The 12,191-nt window shown below is 37.0% G+C and overlaps 1 long non-coding RNA gene across 1 annotated transcript; it reads left to right on the forward strand.

The window, feature by feature from the left end:
• Positions 1 to 488: 488 nt before the first annotated feature.
• LOC128531348 (uncharacterized) lies at positions 489 to 6,314 on the forward strand. The gene is made up of 4 exons (XR_008361190.1): positions 489 to 565; positions 1,035 to 1,189; positions 4,693 to 4,754; positions 5,449 to 6,314. It is a non-coding gene; the product is annotated as an uncharacterized LOC128531348 (long non-coding RNA).
• The last annotated feature ends 5,877 nt before the right edge of the window (positions 6,315 to 12,191 follow it).

Raw genomic sequence — 12,191 nt, forward strand, 5'->3', positions numbered from 1 at the left:
CCAACGGATAACTCGTCACCAACTTGGAAGAGACGCATCTGTCTGTGGGTACTGTACATACAATCATTCAACAAGACCAGGTGCACATTACAGGAACTCGGCTGCGAGATACTGCCACATCCCTGTACAGTGCTGACCTCACTCCAAGCTATTTCTACATGTTTGGGACATTAAAGTTCCTTAAGAGTTCCTTTCAGACGTAAAGACAGGCAGTCTAATCCTGGTTGCAGTGACAGATGAATTCTAATGAAGCAGGCATACTCCGAAAATGGCCTGACTTATTAATGGTATCCAAGCACTAGTCAAACGCTGGGATAAGAGCATTAGTGTAGCAGGGGTTATGTAGAGAAATAAAGGAGGCTGTTATTCTGACAACTGTTGCCTCTTGTTCTATACATATGCTTTTTTTAAATGTTGTCTTGTTCGTCCCGCCCCTTTGCACATTTTATTAATATACTGTAAATAGGAGTGGAAATGCTGTGGCCACAGCTTTATGAACCAAACACACAACACAGCATTTTTAGCACTGCGCACTTCTATACTGTTCGTCTACCGTTCAGATACAGTGAGTATTCCTCTTTTACATGCTCAAGTTTTACATTATATTTCTTTATATTTAGTTTTGTTGTCCACAGAATTATTGCTTACATATTATTTGAAATCATCATACTCCTAATTCTTAGATTATTATCTTAATTCTTAAAAATCATTCTTAAAATCTAGAATTATTCGATTTTTTGTAGATTGAAGAGGTCTGATGTGTTTTTAGTTTCCTGTAGAACTTTAAATAGACCTTTGGACTGTCTTTGCTGTGTAGAAATGCAGTAATACTAATAATATCGTTAGGAATAAATTAGTAAATTATTAGTACTAATAATTTACTAATAATTAGTACAACTTAGCATTTAAAAACATAATTTGTGAAATTGCAAATACAATAATTACATAATTTGTCAGTAATATTGCGAATACACACACATTTTTATTTTTTTTATCTTACTGAATGTATTTTTTCTATAATTTATTTGAAACAGACAATACTTTAAAGGAATGAACAATTCAACATTGAGCCAAAACATCTATTCGCCCATCATCGCCTGTCTTTCTCTAGCTTTATTGATGTCTGTAGTCATAAATGTCTACTGGATTTGTATGAAAAGAAACCGAGAGCTTGGTCAGCAATGTTACAGTAAGTAACTTCTAAATTCTTTTTAGGTCAATAAAAAATATTTAAATTGTTATTTTATATTAGCATGTTTATTTTTTTCTCTTACTACAGAATTTCTCTAGCAATTGTACATTTCGCACCTGGGTTACGAACACTTTAACACATGAATTAAAACCTGGATGGATCATTCTAAATCATCAACTTTGTCAAAGAAATGTGCTCACAAAAATATATAAATGCAATAAATTAATGAAGATCAACCTAGGAAATACAGTATAATTAAATTTATTTTAATTCATTATAACCAACTACAGTATATACTGTAGAAGTAAAAAAAATAAAAAAACATGAAGCATAAAACATGGCTCATAGACAAAGAAATAGCACAGGTGAATTTAATCATGTATTTTTTATTTTATTTTATTTTTTTCTTTAACCAAAAATAATATGAGCATTTTGTGTGTTTGATATTTTTTGCAGTGTCGACACATATTCTGGTAGCGATAAAATTTACGAGTCGTATCAGTAATGATGTTTGTTTGGCCCGACATTTCTATAAACTTATTTTATTTTAATTTTTTTTAGGAATAATTTATTTCAGGCAATGAAATTACTACGCAATCAACATTTTAGTATGAAGGCCTGTTTTTCTTTAAACCATGCTAGAACTGGCTAGGCTTAAATTTAAAAAGATGTCCGCAGTGCTCTGTATTACTTGCTCAGTTCATGCCTTCTTGATTGCTGATCATGTACAGAAGATGGTTCCTTGACTGCCCCTGTCTTCTTTACCACTCTCTAACAGTTTTTAGAGATCCGGAGAAGACCCAAGCCAGAAGCTAAATACAGAAGCTTTGTCGTCACATCGCCATTTTTTTACTATATTTTATTGACACAATTCTTAAGCCAGATAGGCTAGAACTCCAACATGAGTTCCTATAAATTAGCTGCTCAATCATGTAAAACAAACAACAATCATGTATCATAAAGAACACAGTAAAACCTGGATTGCGATTAACTTCATCTGAGAGTTTTTTGCAAAATGAGCAAATTTTTTAAAATAAATATACTTAGCAAAAAAAGAAACGTCCTGTGACTTTCAACTGTTTTTACTTTCACTAAACTTAATGTGTAAATATTTGTATGAACACTAAAAGAGTCAACACCATAAGACATAAACTAAAAATGTTTCCCAATGTGTCCCTGAATGAAGGGAGGCTCAAAATCAAAAGTACCAGTCAGTATCTGGTGTGGCCACCAGCTGCTTGAAGTACTGCAGTGCATCTCCTCCTCATGGACTGCCTATTGCGGACAGTCTGAGCACTGATGGAGGGATTGTGTGTTCCTGGTGTGACTCGGGCAGTTGTCGTGGCCATCCTGTACCTGTCACGCAGGTGTGATATTCGGACGTACCGATCCTGTGCGGGTGTTGTTACACGTGGTCTTCCACCGCGAGGATGATCAGCTGTCCTTCCTGTCTCCCCGTAGCGTCGTCTTAGGCGTCTCACAGTGCGGACATGGCAGTTTATCGCCCTAGCCACATCAGCGGTCCTCATGCCTCCCTGCAGCATGCCTAATGCACGTTCACGCAGATGAGCAGGGACCCTGGGCATCTTTCTTTGGGTGTTTTTCACAGTCGGTAGAAAAGTCTCTTTAGTGTCCTGTGTTTTTAGAACTGTGACCTTAAATGCCTACTTTCTGTAAAGTTATTTGGATTTTTACAACATTATTGTTGAAATACACAGTCCTGAAAAAGGGACGTTTATTTTTTTGCTGAGTATATTAACATGGTAAACAAGCGAGGTCTTGCAATACAAGTAGTACGTATACGCTTTTTATGCTCTTCTCTCTCTCTTTCTCTCTCTCTCTTTTTCTCATTTCAGAATTGTGAGTAACCATGCTTGGGCCTAGTGCATGTGCATCTATGTCCGTATGTGTCATTAGAAAGATTCCTTGTTAAAGTAGCACAAAAAGAAAAAAGCTGTGTTTCCATTAGTGTGTGTGTGTGTGTGTGTGTTGTGAAAGTTGCCCTGCCACATACTCTGCCCTCTCTCTCTTTCTCTCTCTCTCTCTCTCTCTCTCTCTTTCTTTCTGCGCATGCACTAAGTGGTGTGAGGAGAGCGCGTACTGTAGAAGGCTGTTTGGCATCCTGCCAAGTTTTTGGAAAACACTTCCCAAGCCCCATTTCATTTTTTAGTAGCGAATGTTTTTATGTTGTTTTTAATTGAAGGAACACCTTTGCATTAAGAAGCTGTTGTCTTTCTTTTGCTTGAAATCAAAGTGGTCACTTAAATATGATGTGACACTTTGTGCCGGATAGCCGAGGAGAAAAAAGAGCTCAGAGCCAAGAATTACGTTCAGCACAAAACCTTTTTCGGCCTCTTTCAGCATCACAGAATTATAATACAAAACATAAAGTGAAAGTAAAGGTGAAAGAATAGAGCGTTTTGGGGGTGAGCAGCACACCTGAGCTCCTACTCCGGTCTCTCCTTCTCACACACACACACACACACCTCCGCAGCATACACACTGGGGGAGCGGCGACAACTCTTAAAAGGGCAACATACATACACTACCGTTCAAAAGTTTTAGAACACTTGCAAATTTCTTTGTTTTTTTGTTTAGTGATTTATTTTCTACATTCTACAACAATACTGGGGATTTCAAAACTATAAAATAACACATATGGAATGATGTAATTACGTAACAACAAGAAAAACAACAGTTAGTTGTTATTTTAAGACACAGGGGTCAGCCTTTCTGTAATAGTTCTTGCAAGAACAGTATTGTCAAGTGCATTCGCAAAATCCGTCAAGCACCATAATGAAACTGGCTCTCATGAAGGCCGTCCCAGGAGGGCGAGATCAAAACCTACCTCTGCCTCAGACGAGAAGTTCATTTAGAGTTATCAGCCTGAAAAATGACCAATTAACAGCACCTCAGATTAGAGGCGTTATGAAGTCTTTACAGAGCAGAAGTAGCAGAAACATCTCACCATTAACTGTTTAAAGGAGATTAATGCATTTTTTTGGACGCCTTCAGCATTCCTTTACAATGTAGAAAGAAATAAAAATCAGGAACCATCATGGAGTTAGAAATTGTTCTTAAACTTTTGAATGGTAGTGTACATAATTTGGTACAGTATACAACATAGTAGTGGCTGTTACAATGGCCAGGGGTGTGCCCTATAAGAATTTGATAGCATTTCGCTTTCAGCTGGGTCTGCGACCCTGGCATCTGTTTTGTCCATCTCCATCGTTCTTGTGAGTTTAGCGGGTTTGTTCTCCCCGGTTATCAGTCAATCAGTGGTCATGAAAAAAAAGAAAACACAGTGACAGATAGATGAGAAGGTGTGTCCAAACTTTTGGCCCGTACTGTAGGTATATATATATATATATATGTATATATATATATATATATATATATATATATATATATATATATATATATATATATAAACACATTGTGCATCTTATTTTTAGTTTAAGCCCTGACATTCCACAATTATGCTTTAATAATTTATGCAGATTTGGTGACTTGCATCAGCACTCGCCGCACAATGCAACCGAATAAACAAACAGAAGCGCAGGTAAGGAACTTGGGTCTCATTTATTTCTGACTATTTCTCTTTGCCAACTTTATCTTGGATAAAAAATGGTTTTGTGGAGATTTTTATATTAATACCCTAAAAAAAAAGATACTTTGGAACTTTAATTTGTTACAAGCATTTTTTTTTTTACTTTCTCTCAAATCAAATGTTATAATTTTATTTAAGGTTACATTTTTATCAAATATAAATATATTTTTAAGTTTTCTCAAAGCAAAAATAAATTCATCCATTCAAATCAGAAACAAAAGTTGTTACAATGCCTTAAGCCAGCAAAACAAATTTTTCGACTTTGTAAGAACAAAGTGCATGATTTTCACTTTAGTAAAAATTTTAAGTTTTAAGTAAGCATATGTCTGTTAGAGATCATTTAATGTTATGTTACATTCTTGATTGGGATCAGTACAGCAGGTGTTAAAATATTATACAAGCCTAAGACTCCTCCTTCTTCTTCTTCTTCTTCTTCTTCTCATTATTATTATTATTATTATTTTTATTATTATTATTATTTTTATTATTATTATTATTATTATTATTATTATTATTATTATTATAAAAATAATATAGTAAATTGGATTGTTTGTTTCTTTTGTGGTTAACAGTAAAACATTTAGTAAAACACAAGTGTCAACTGCTAAATACTGTAGATGAATAACTTGGATGGGTTTATTTCCAGACTGAAGCTGAAAATGACGTACAGTATGCTGCAATTGATTTCTTAAAGCGCAAAGAAAAAACTGAAAGGAAAAAGACTGAACCAGGAGAAATGTTGGGTTCTGGTGTGGAAAATTTTGGTTGGCAGTGATATTCTCCCCTCTATCATCTCTTTACGAAAGTGTTTTTTAATGTACAATATTTATCATTATATTTACAAACAGCATACACATCTGTGTAATACATTTTACAATTTAACCAGTTTTTTAATCCTCTGGGTTTCTGAGGAAGTTTTGGGGCCCTGAAGACGTTTTGATCTGCCCTGCCATGTGAAATGTGTATGTACTGTAAGTAGCATCTGTGTACTGCATATATACATTTGTGTTATGGAAAAATTAGCAGCTATATGTGGTTATTGTAAAGAAAATTAAGTAGTTGAAATAATGCCACAAAGTGCATTCAAAAAGACCACAACAGTCTACAAGACTTTTATTAACTGGATCTTGTAACCTAAAGCTTTTGCTTAAAAATGATGTAAAAATCCTCCTGCTCACTTATTTACCCCAAAACAATAGATTTAAATTTTCTTTTTTTGTTTAGAGAGGCCATATGTGAGGATCCATCAATGACCACTAATAATGCACAAGAGAAGACAAATGAGCTGCATAATGAGCCTTTCAGTCAGATATGCGTTAAGTCAAATTATAATAAGCAATCCACTGCAGGTCATGCAACTCTCTTTCATGGCAATGCAAAAGCAAAATATTTTGGATAATTTTATTATATAATACTTTAACTATACCTTTATTTTTTCACACTTTTCTGCAATACAGTCATTAAAGGCTTTTTTGATTAATGCAAAAAGTTTTTTTTGTTTAATTATATTTTTTGTTTGTTTGTTTATTTATTTTGTCTTGCATTTGGTTATTTTTTTGGGTAGATATGGTGGTTTCTCAGCCCTAGTATTGCACTAGTTTTGTTAACTTCTACTTATTTGTATAAATTTCAATAAAGATATTTCTTACAGGTGGGTTGCAGTATTTTACATAAAGCCCCTAGTATATACAGTAAACAGCACTAATTACAACAATATATTTACTGTAAATAAGATAATTGTTCGTAAGCATGATTGTCTGATGTCAATTACATTCTTGCCACTTATCTACAATTATTATTCACCAGGCAACCAGGCCTGTGCAAAGAGTAGCACTGTCAACTCAAAGCTCCTGTCATTTGCAACCAGTTTTTCTGAATCGCACACACTTAACAACTAAGCAATGTTACCATTACACTATTTTATAGCAAGCCTATTCACTGAGGCTAATCAACCTGTTACCAATCAACTGTCCCGTCCTTAGTATATACAATTAAATATAGTCACTGAACTAGTAATTATCAAAGGGCTATAGTTCAGGGTTCTACAGGGGGATTTATTTTATGGATTGAAACTACGCTCAACTTTTCAATGCAAACAATTGATGGTCAAAGCATACAAACATTTTAACCACTATACGGCAAGATTATTATTATTGTTGTTGTTGCTGTTGCTTTGCAAAATCTTTTTGTGCTCAGTATTAGGTTGAGTACAAATAGATTTATATAGAAACTATATAATTTACAAGTTACCAGGTATAAACTATTACAGCCAGTAAGCTAAATTATTCAGCATACAAAAGAAATATGAGTGCTAAGGTTAATATTTGTAGGCCAATAAATAGACTCCTTTTATACTAATCCCTCTAGGTTGTATTCTTACCTTCCTTCCATTATTCCTAGGATAATCTCTGAGTTGCCATAAACTTGACCAGGTTGCCAATGTTGCGCCCTTGAGCAGACATTCTGCACACAGTCTTCTCCAGGGACTGGGATATGGGAAATAATCCTTTGTTCTGATTAAGGGGAAGCTATTTGGAGTATGTAGGTAGTATAAGTACATACTGTAGGTGGCCAACAAAAAAAGGGAAGAACATGCTGGCTAAAGACCTATATAAGTACCAAACATGACTGAATTCTGAGTCCTTTAATGTTAAACATTATTGAATACATTGCACAGCCAAAAAGAAAGTTTCTGTTTCAGTTTAAATAAGCAATACCTAGGAGCCTTGGATTGGATAATTACTGCAGGGATTAATATGATTTAGCTGTAACAATTCTTTGAACCCTAACTGGTGCAGTGAATAGCTTTTCATTTCTTAAACAACCATGTCGGAAGTTTCAACCCATCGTTATGAAAAAAAAAATTGGTGCTGTGTTTCAGAAAGGTCAAAATATCAATGTGCATCAAGAAAAGGAAACTATAGAGATTTCTTTTAAAAAAAAGGTTAAGAACTGTCCTAAACATTATTAAAACCTGGAGAGATTTGATGATGAACTTTGCAACTTAGTAATAACAGCTGTATGGTTTTAACCACTTGTTAGTGACACTAATTTGGGGGGAAAAAATATAGTTATGGACACATCTGGGTAAAAAGAAAAGTGTATGAAGCGATGCACCCATCAAGCATGTTTGCTCATTAATATTAGTTATCACAATTCACCTACATTGAAGAACTTTTTGTGCTGTTACTTGGATATATGGCTACAGCTAATACAATTCAGTCTAAGTGTAATTTATTTGCAGTTTCCTCTGCTTTGTTTTAATATGGTATGTTAAAACTTTTTTTCCCTCAAGAATGTGAAGCTAAAACGATCAAGTATGTGGCTTTGCACTTTTCCAAAAGGAAGGTCAAGGCTAAAAAAAAGGAAACCTGGTTCATTGTTGGAGTGTACGTACTTCTACGTGAAAAAGTATTGTGTCTAAAAAAAAAAAAAGCCAGCTTGGGCTTGAGTCAGCCCTTATTTCTCCTATTTCCAGAACATATGATGCTACTGTAATAACGAATCTGCTGTGCCACTATTTTTACTTCTGTAAACATATTTATAGCATGTCCTGGGCTCATTTTTACCATAACACCCAAAACTGTTTTTTCTTTTTTTTTTTTTTTTACTCAATTTACAGTAAACTTACTAGTAATGTTTTCTAACTTGACTGATTAAAATAAAAACAATTTTGTTTTGTCTTATGTTTAACACTATGAATGAGAAACCTACATTTCTGATTATCTAAGAAGTTGAAAGAAACTAAATGAAACCTACCACATGTTCCTCCTAATAAGCTGCGGATAATACTGGTATTATCTTATATACATTTCATATAATGAGTTTCATAATAAGTTTATTACAAGTAACATTTAAGTTTATTACTTTTATTTACATTCATTAGGCAGTTTATTAGGTACCCTGATATAATGTTTGCTGTACATAAATTGTCCACTTTCTCATGAAAATCTACCATATACTGTAGGTCACTTTTGTACTGTAGGTGTAGAATTACTGACTGTAGACAGTCTCATGCTATTCACACCTATTGATCTCTTCAGACCTGATTATCAACTCGGAACTATTGCTGATGTGTAACAAAAAAATATATTTAAACGAATACAAGATGAGTTTTAATTCACTATGAAAAACACTTAATATATTTTACTACACAATTTTAACTTTATAGTTAATTTTATATAGTTCATTACATACAGTAGCACTGTCACCTTGCACCTCCAAGTTTGGGGTTCGATTGCCATGTTGGGTCTGTGAGCATGGAGTTTGCATGTTCTCCCCATGCTTGATGAATTTCCTCCAGGTTCTCTGGTTTTCTCCCACAGCCCAATGACATGCCGGATAGACTAATTGCACCCGAACTCCCCATGGTGTGTGAATGTGCATGTGAATGTTGACTAGAGTACAGAGGTTCCTAGATGAATAGATAGAACATATTGATATTAATATCTTATCATTTTAATTTTGAAATCATAGCTTGGATGTTTTTCATTCCAGCAGTGAAAAAAAATTGTTTTTAGTTGTACCAGCACAAACCATGCTGTATTGTCATCGCCAATTATGTATTACCAATTAATAAATAAGATATTATTATTATTATTAGTAGTAGTAAGATAATGTGTACAGTCATGTAAAAGTTAGTACCCCTCTTTTATGTTGTTTTTTTTTAGTCTTAGAATTAGGCAAATACAATCATAAGACAAAAATGCAATGCAAGTCCAGCAGCGAGAGCAAACAAATCCAGAAATGTAAGTACAAATCCAAAGTCCAGAGAGCATGCGAGGAAGATAGGATGAGCCTTGCTGAACACCATCCTGAGATCAGCATAATTATGCGGGACCATGGAAAGATCAGGGAACTCCACAAAGGAGGTTGTTACTAGAGTGAGGCAGAGAGCAAACATGATGCAAAGGGCCAGACAGAGGAGGCTTCATCCAAGGAAAGCGTTGTTTGGCATATCATGGCAGTGGAGGGGTAATGACCTGGGCACCTGGGCACATTGCAGTCATTGAGTTGACCATGAACTCCAGATTCATTGATGCAACAGGACAATGACCAAAAGTCAAATACCACACCAGTAAATCTATATCAGAATGGCTGATTGAGAAAAAAACAATCATGGTTTTGGAATGGCTAGTGTGAAGACCAGATCTCAGCCAAAATATATATATTTTTTGGTTGTTGTTTGTTTGTTTTGCTTCATATTTGTTAAATATTTAATGGCATGGTGAAAAAAGGTTCTGTTATTACTCGTCTGAGGTTGTATTACACACTAATAAAAACATAGTTTCATCTCTTTTAATTCAAACTTTTACACATGAAAGTACTCATCCTATGAATGTATAAAATTACTTAATTTACTAATATACAAAAAAGAAATATCGCAATAGAATGCAAAAGTTCTTTTAAAATGTGCATAAGATTAAAAAAAAACCTATGCAAAAAATTTAAATTAAGTTTGTATTTCTGAAAGAAATCATCATCTATACTGCTTTATTCTGTATACAGGGTCACAGAGGCCTGGATCAGAAAGCGAAAATAGAAAGTGTCTTACTATTTACCAGAAAGATGGCAGAGTTAGACATGAGTTCGTCCCTCCGCGTAGAAGAATATCTCTCTGAGGGCGATCTCCACGCTTTCTGTTTAAGTGTTTTGGGGAGGAGCACGCTATCCTCTGGCTTCAGGGAGCAGGTAAGTATTGCGATTTTCTCCCTATTAAAGTCCCGCGCGCTCGGGTTCGCCGTCTTAAAGCGAAACTGCGACCCGCAGCGCATTTCTTGCGTGCAAATCTGGCCGAGGCGCACGAGACAGGATTTTCCTTTTCTCTCCCTCTCTCGGGAGGTCTTTTACCTTCCACTTCTCCAGTGCGCTTCGGCGCTTCTTGTGAAGGGGGGAAGAACTTTCTCTCTCGCTTCCGCGGAGATGGAAACTATTACTCCAGAGCGCTCCTCTAGTGATAAACCAGTGTGTTAGTTGGCGCCGAGGTGCCGAAGTTTGTGCACCTTTAGAGAGGCTGGCAGCGGGGAACCTACTGCCAGCTATGTCTCCTTAAGCACGAAGCACTGTGGAAAACCAGTATCCTCAGGACAAAGTGTTAGATGCTCGGGTTCCTCCTGCCGTGTTTCAGGACACCGAACACCTAACAGCCACCACCATCACCACCCCTCCGTCGGCGTCAACACGTCGCCCTAGCTCACTTCTTAGGGTGGAGCCCTAATGCCACAAAGTGTCTTCTTTCTGTATGAAGTTGAGTGTCATGCGGAATCCGAGCGCAATGCGGGCACAGCTGTCTCCTGCGCGCGCCAACTCTAAAGGAGTATAAGCTAGGCGAGGTGGTAACGTCACCGCTCCCAGAGTGGTTTCAGTGGTGGCTTAGTGCCGGGGGATTTCATCCAAGGGCCAATCCACAGAGGCAACAAGGGTTACGCGCCGGGAGCTTTGTACTCTCTATGTGGTTCAGACCCTCGTCCTTGACTCTGGGTCCCACTCTAGGTCCATGCTGTCGTCGCGAGTTGCTAATGGCAGACGTTTTTCCCTTAGGGGCCAAAGCGCAACCTTAGATGACCGCCCAGCCCAAGGGAGCTGGAGAGGTCACCTTTTGTGTGGCACATCAATTGCCCTGAAACGATGACTCTATTTCTGGCCCTGAAATACTCCCTCCAGCAACTGAGAGGCAACAAGGGTTACGCGCCGAGAGCTTCGTACCCTCTCCATAGAGCTAGCGCCTCGGCATCGACATGTCGTCGTAGCTCACCCCCTTTTTTTTTTTAATCGAGCCTCAATGCCACGAAAAGCGTTCCTTTTCCTACACAAAGCATACATTGAGTGTAAGACTTCATTCTCTGTGCCTAACTCATGCTCTTCAATTTACAGAGCACCTCCGCATTAGCCAGGGCCATAAATTAGAGCAGGGTTTCATACGTCTTGGGGCCGCGGCCAAAGGGCAGCCGCCATTAGACGAGTTAGGTTGGAGATGCTAGTGCCCTAGCCTAGGAGGACAGGACAAATTCTGTTCTTCAGGATCTTTTACATTCCAGGACATAGAACATGTAGATCCAGTCCACTGCCAAACAGTTCCAGTGCTCGAAGTATCTGCAAAAAAAAAAAATAATTAAGTTGTTCTGCATTTTTACCCAACTATCTCCCACAGTCGAAGCCTTCTGTCCTCCGCCGTTAGCTCCGGAGCAGTGAGTCTTCATTCGCTGTGTCTAGCTCATGCTCTTCAATTTACAGCGCACCTCTGCATTAAGCCAGAGGCGTAAATTAGAGCAGGGTTTCATATGTCGTGGGGCTGCGGCCGCCATTAGACGAGTCGGGTTAAAGATGCTAGTGCTCTAGCCTATGAGGCGCGTGGCATACTTCGCCTTTAGTGATTAGGGCCATTCGACC

Source organism: Clarias gariepinus, chromosome 10, assembly GCF_024256425.1.
Source record: "Clarias gariepinus isolate MV-2021 ecotype Netherlands chromosome 10, CGAR_prim_01v2, whole genome shotgun sequence".
In the NCBI taxonomy this organism is placed as follows: Eukaryota; Metazoa; Chordata; class Actinopteri; order Siluriformes; family Clariidae; genus Clarias; species Clarias gariepinus.